A 7,345-nucleotide genomic window follows, 5' to 3' on the forward strand; every position below is an offset into this window, starting at 1 on the left:
GAAGCAGTGTGCTGTGCCATGTACTGTCATTCCTGAGACTGAAACTCTAGAGAGCAGGAGGTGGAGCTTTCTTGGCAGCTACCTCATACCTGCAGAAATCCCTTGTTGCAGGTGGTGAGAGGTGTGAAAACTATAGCTGCTTTCAAAGACAAGGTAACTGATTCTTTAATATGCCTGCAGCCTGTGTTAAAACAACAGTTGAAGGTGGAAGAGGAGGAGATAATGATAAAGTCAATAAATGAACCTCCCTCACTGCCTTGGAAGTACAAAGGAAAATATATGAGGTGTAGATCATATGCCCTTATCTTACCAATAAACTTGATTAAATATTTATGGGATTGTGATAAACATAATATTATTAAGCAAGTAAAAGTACGGCTTTGTGTTGTGTCCTGTATTGTGATATCTGAAAATTCAGTGTGTTAAGAAATGCTGCTTGATCTTTGACACTGTTTAGGGAACTTAAGTTTTCAATTACTTCAGTAATTCAGTAATCCGAAGGACAAAATTTGGCCTTCTACCACTAAACTGCAATATGGAGAATCTTCTCCAAGCTGTGACGCTTACCCTCTCCCCCAGCTTTTAAGTGTAGCGTTAAATCTGCTTGGTATTTAAACACAGTGTAGGACTGGACTTGCACCTTGAGATGCTACTTTCTCATTGGCAGTGGAGGGGGATCAGAATCAGTTGAAGATGCACTGATAACCATGTTAGGAGAAGACTCCAGTGTAGAATTAGTCGGGGGAGAAGGAGGCAGGTGTAGGAGGACTTCAACCTTCCCACCCTGCCTCACCTCCTTCCCCCTCCCTGAAATGTCCTCTAGTGGGATACTTATTCCAGGCTCTGGTGTTGAAGTCATGACTCTGTGGCTTTTGCAGTTTTGATGTCCATGTCCACTTCCATGCTTTTTCCATGTCTTCTTTCTTCAGCTCCAGTCAGATCAGGGGTGTATCTGTCCCTAAATACAATTCAATGTTTCCTCTGGATTACATTGTACCTGTTTGTCTCTTGCTTGCACACTGTAATTAAACGATAAAGAAAAGTGAGGATATCATTCATTCAGCTGCAATAAACTAACAGACAGAACAAAAAAATTCCGACTCCAAGTCACTTGTTTAGTATCTAAATAGATAGGTATCAGCTGCCTCTATTTGGCTAACGCTTAACATAGATTTCTTTGGTCCTTTATGTTAGGAAAACAAAGGCATGTCATGTCACCATGCCTGTGTCACAGGGACACATTACCCCCACCTCAAAAAGAATTCTGCCCCAATCAGATACACACTTTCTGTTAATGATTTCAGTGCTGGCATGCAATATTCTTTCAGCCCATTTTAAGACTGAGTTAGAGGCATGTTTAGCTGTCCTGAGGAGCTGGGTCAAGGCTTGTCAGGAGTATGAACAAAATGGAGCATCTGTGCCCTGCAAATAGAGTAATCTGCAATGGTAACAGGGGCCCCAAAGAGCTGTGCATGATGTTTTTGCTGCTGCTGGCAGGAGACATCACCTTCTGCCCCTTATTGTCTGATCCTTCCTTAAATGGCAGCAGAAAACAGGAGACAGCAGTTGGTGTTGGGACTTGTAAGGAGTGGGGCTGCGGTCGTTCTTAGGCTATATCTAGCATTCTAGGCAATTGCCTTCTGTTTGGGTTCAAAGCTGCACTCTTGATGTCAGTCTGAGATAAAGTGGTTTTTTGTACAGTGGCCAGCTTCTTCTCCATTATACTGATGCAAATATAGAGTAACTGCACAGAAGTTAATGATCTTATCCCAAATATATTTCCCTTGAGGTTTACACAACTGTTCTTCCACTGATGTTCTTCACAGCACCTTCTGATCTTCTGCATTTTGTGACTGTGTTTGGGATATGTGCATCTGCTGCTCCAGATCCTCATTTGGTATGAGTTGGATTAGCTCTTTATCTTTTATAGAGTTCCACTGGCTTACAGGGGCTTCAGAATACAAGAAAAATACAGGAAAAGGAGGATATTAAAATTCATTTCCTCCACCGGTTCTGATGAAAAAGCATTATTAAAAAACAGGATCCTAGTGTTGATGCAAAAAGAGATCAAATTCCAGATCCAACCTTCATGTGGAGTTTTGCTGGACTGTAAAGTTCCCTCCTCTCAAATGTGAGCACTTTCCAGTTCCATGTGATTCACCTTTGTCATCATAAAATACACAACTCAAGAGAAGCAAGACATGGTGGAGTTGCAGATTATGATGCAGCTTGGTATTTGTGTCTTAACAGATGATTACTGTAATACTAGAACAAAGGGATTTAGCTGGCATTATTCCACACAGTGGTGGTGCTTATTTTGGTCTTAGGCCATCAGTGAGTCACTAACCTGAATTTTGTGCAGTGTAAAAGCCCTTTACTCTTTTTTCCCAAATTCCATGAATGAATTCAAGCAATCTTGCTTGATGGATGGCTGTATCACATAACCAGACTGCCACTACAGGAAAGAGGTAAGGTTTGTAGCAAATTGCTAGGAGACAAAGATCTTTAGACCACTAACACTATCTAGTCATTTAGACTTACTAATGAGTTGTACGGGACTGACAGGATCATGTTGTTTTGACAGTGGGAGGTGAGATATTTCTCGTACTGGAGGAAAAGAACATTTTTTTCCAGCCAGCCATCATCACAGCTGTCTAGCTTGGGCATAAACCAGAAGTGTTTCATCCAGGTGCTGACATAAGTCCAAACAACAACCTCCCTGTGTGTAATCAAGCATCAAGCTATTGTCCTTGTGCACCTTAAAATACCTGAGGGGTTTGGGTTGCTGCTTTCTTTAAATTTTAATAATTATATTTAACTTTGAGGTAGGCTACAATAACTATGATTAAAGCAATTGTTCTGCTCAGCTGGAATGATTTCTGATCATGCCCTAGCACAATGCTGCAAGATTTGAAATGCAAATATGTGGGAGGGAAGAAATGTTTTTCACTAACTTTTTTATTTCTATTGGAATAAAACAAAAAGTCCTTTATAAAAACCCAAGCTGAGGTCAAATATAAGCCAGCAATTTCTCATAGATACTGGATCTTGCTGGTAATGAGCATCATCTACCTGTGTGGATAGTTTCGTTTTTGGTACTTAAATCCTGAATTAGGAGTGAAGAATTAGTAAATTAGCTGTTTGCTTCAGAACTATTATCTCCCTCTTCCCCCTTTCCATTCTGTTCCTGTTCTGTTATCATTCTTCAGGCTCTTTGGATTCTTGAATTTTTTTGGTTATTTTTGCTCTTATTCATTTTAACCAGTAAAGCATTTTATGCTAGGATGTAGGCATACTTTCATGGCACATTTCAAATCTTTTTTGATCAAGTGTTTTCTTGAGAGGCTGGTGATTGATTTAAACATTGCCACAAACATTTTCTGAATGAAACTGTCAGAACTGCTACAATGGAAGACTGTGGTTTTATGTCACTGCACTATGTCTATTAATACTAATCAGGCTGCATGGTGGTATCACTTCAAAGCTCTCCTTGGCATTTCCAATGTGGCTTTTATCAGTGAAATTTTTATTGACTGTCAATATGGTTGTTAGAAGCAAACTGTATATTTTTGCTTTAGGTCATATATCCACTTTCTCTTACATTAAATCAAACTAAAATAAGCATTGCATAGCAGGTTGATAGAAATTGAGATGTTTTGGAGACTTCCAATTAATTTAGAAGTGTCATTGAGCTTGTTCTGTCAGATACTTCAATCTGCCTCTACAAAGTACCTTGAAAAGATGTCCCATTTTCTTACCTGCTATAATCCTGTGCTGTCCATGTTTGTCTTCACAGACACATCCATATAAAGCACAAAAGGTGTAAAAGTGCCTTTCGCAGAAATATGGGACAAACTATCCAGAGGGCAATAGCTAAAATGATGAACAGACAAAATGGTACTGGCAGTTAACCTGTTATTTTGTTTTGGGATCTGTTACTTACTGAGTTGGTGGGAGGGAGAATAAGTTGTGTGTGGGAGTGGTAACAGCTTCAAGGACCCATTTTCATAGAAAAAGAAGTGCCGGTAGAAGGAAGATATGCTTAAAGTCATGCAGGGAATTGGCCAAAGCCTTTCTGAGCTGCTGCGACTGCTGAGACAGATTAATGCTACCTTCAAATACTGATCATTCTTGGAAATAACCAAGCAACCCATTAATTAGCAGCTTAGTTGATAATTATAATGTGGGTTTAGTTTTACAAAGTGTGGGTTTATAGGTTTGATTTATAACATGTTAGGCTTTCCAAGGAACTCGGGAAAGTGCTATGCTAAGTACAGGTAAGCCAGCCAAAGTACCTTGGATAACTGCAGTACAATCCAGGCTATTCTACCTGCATAACTGACTTGGTCTTCAGTAGAGGCTACATGCTTAGGCATGAGCACAAAATGGATAACCGAGATTAATGCTTCAGGTAACAGAGAAAAACGCTGCCCAAAGGAATCCTGAGTTTAATAGATACATGATTAGGTTCATATTCTGATTGATATCAGTAGATGCAAGGTGGTAGCCCACAAAATAAGCTTTCTTTTGATTTACATTTCACCAAGAGTGATAGAACTGGTCAAGGTTCATCATGTGATTCTTCACATGTTTTCCACACACACTGAATAGTGAATAATTCATAATGTACTTTCAGTTAAACTGTGAATCTTTTCTGTTTGTCCAGCTCTAAAGCAGAGTATTGTCTAAACTTAATTTAAAGCAAACAATGAGAAAAATGCCATAGCATGAAAGGAAAGTTTATTTTAGTGCAAACAAATAAAAACTGTATGCCTAAACCTACACAAGAACTAAGAAATAATATAGTAGTTGGAAAAATATTTGCCTATATCTACAGGCACCTCAGAGAAATATTTTGCAAAGGCATATTGCCATCTAGTGTTAAACTCTCTTCTATCCGCTGTACTTTGGGCTAGTGTAGTTGCAGTAGATTCCTGACAGACACTTTTGTGAGAATCGCGGGAAAACCGGTAATATATTGAGAAATGCAGAACAGCATCACTGCAACCAGACATCAAGAACACATGACTACATTTCCAAATTTAATAAAGATTAAGTTCAATGATTTTCACTCCTATATTCAGGGTTGCTGGCAGTTACATTAGTGGAACATTGCATAAGGATGATACAAGTATTGCAATGTGGTATCAGTGAATTTTGACTTGGCTGTTTTGTCCACTGGATAACTGAATTTCCCTTCTCTTTTCTTTAAACCGTGGGCAGATATTATTGCTACTTCTCTGAAGAGCCATCATTTCTGCTCCCATAGTCCCTGAAAAGAATTTTTCTGTTGCTTTGTTTTCTCCTGTCTAACCTGCTGGCTATCGGTCAATCTTTCTAGTGAACAGGAAGCTCTGAATTGAGGCACAAGGATGCTGGAGGATTGTGTTGCCATGAGGTGTTACACACAGAATAGTTAGAGAGCACAATATTCTCTTGGAATAGAAAATCAGAATTTTCCCCAGGGGTGACTTGAAAGAAACTAAAATGTCAGCCTATCCATATGACATACATTTACCCAGAGCATACTTCTTTGGTATCAATTAATCTTCTGGAGACATACAATAGAAGGAACTGTGTGACACTTATTTCACGGTGTTCCCTATTCGCTCAGTAGTTTTAAGGGTGACTCCCCAAAATGTTACATAAAATCTCCTGGTTTATGTATTGTGTATACAATGCAAGCCTGTTCATGTAGTCTGGTTACACGTATTGAATATTCATTAAAACAAAACCACCATGAACTAGTGACCTCAGATCTTGCGGCCTTTTATGACACCTTAAACAAGGTTAAGACCACCCCTAATGTGAGACCTCTTTGTTTATGCGTAGAAGGATAAAAATCACCTACCAGAAGGGATTTGTAAGTGTATCACTGAGAACGTGTATTTTTCCCCTGCTTAAATACATAACAGAAGAGAGAGAAGCAAAAATAGTGAAGAAAATACAAAATGTATCAGGCCCTGCTTATGAACATAGAAATCTCTTACCTTTGAATAAGCAAAACAAAAAGCATATTCCTGGTACGCAATATCCTGGTACTTCTGCCTGTTCGTAAGACTTTGTAATTCCTAACCAGTCAGCTCTAACAAGACTCAAACATTATGTCTTGATGTGCAGAAGAATATGGGAGACCTGTGGCTTCTGTTATCAACTCTTATCAACTTCCTTTCAAAAATCAAGGGCAGCATTATAAACTCTTCATGCAAATACATTTTCCACCTCTGTTTCAAGAAAGAGGAATCCTCTTCGCTATATTTTATTGTATTGAATAATTTTAAAAAAAAGTGAAAACCAAAATGAAATTCTATATATGAGATACAGTGAAAAGGTCTTTCTAACTTTTTCAGAGCTCCTGAAGTTTGAATGTTCATGTTCTCTGCCATTTAAGGGCTGAAGGATGTGGGGCTGTTTACACTAAAGAAGACATCACAATAGTCTTCACATATTTAAAGGCTTCTGCTAAGAGGAAAGTAATAATTGTCCCCATGCTAGACAAGAAAAAAAACATAGACTGGAATTGCAGAGAGGCAGATTGAGCTTAGACATCAGCACAAACTAAAAATAAGGAGAGGGAAGCACTGCCTGTGAAGACTGTGAAATTTCCATCACTGAAGATATTTAAAAGTGAGTTACATGAATCTCCACTATAGGAATATAGTTATATACCTGCTGTGTGGAATTGGGAATAGAATAGATGATCTCTCAGTGTCCCTTTCACTCCCGTTTTTCATCAATTCTATGATTCTACAACACGAATGTCTTGAGATGTACTATTTACTAATAATTAGTTTGAGGGACCTGATATTCTTTTGGGACTGAAAATTCTAGCAATTAAAAACTTGGTATTGGGTCTGGATAGCAGAAAATAATTATATCCTCCTGTCCTTAGAGACAACTTTAAAGCACCATCTCCCAGGTGCTGTTAATTTCTATGCATTGCGCAGTAATGGCTTCTAATTAATGAAGTTCAGTTTAAAAAATGGAGTTCATTTTCACCCGTTTGATATTTACCTCCATTCTGCCATAGTTCTGTTGAATAATTGAAGCTAATGAGTTGGTTGAAGGCAGCGAGACCAAATTCAAAGTATCAAGCCCAGTTACTAGCCCCTCCCCCGATGCACACAGGTAGGAGAATACATTCCCTGCTGTCCTGGTTCCGGCTGGGACAGAGTTAACTTTCTCCCCAGTAGCTTGGGGGGTGTGCTGTGTTTTGGGTTTGGTATGAAAGGAGCGTTGATGGCCCATTGATGCTTCGGCTGTTGCTGGGTGATGCTCGCACGGGGCGGGGGGAGCACAGCCGGGGTGGGGGACCCAGCTGGCCAATGGGGGATTCTCTAACATC

The sequence above is a fragment of the Fulmarus glacialis genome, unplaced genomic scaffold (genome assembly GCF_000690835.1).
Source record: "Fulmarus glacialis isolate BGI_N327 unplaced genomic scaffold, ASM69083v1 scaffold2889, whole genome shotgun sequence".
In the NCBI taxonomy this organism is placed as follows: domain Eukaryota; kingdom Metazoa; phylum Chordata; class Aves; order Procellariiformes; family Procellariidae; genus Fulmarus; species Fulmarus glacialis.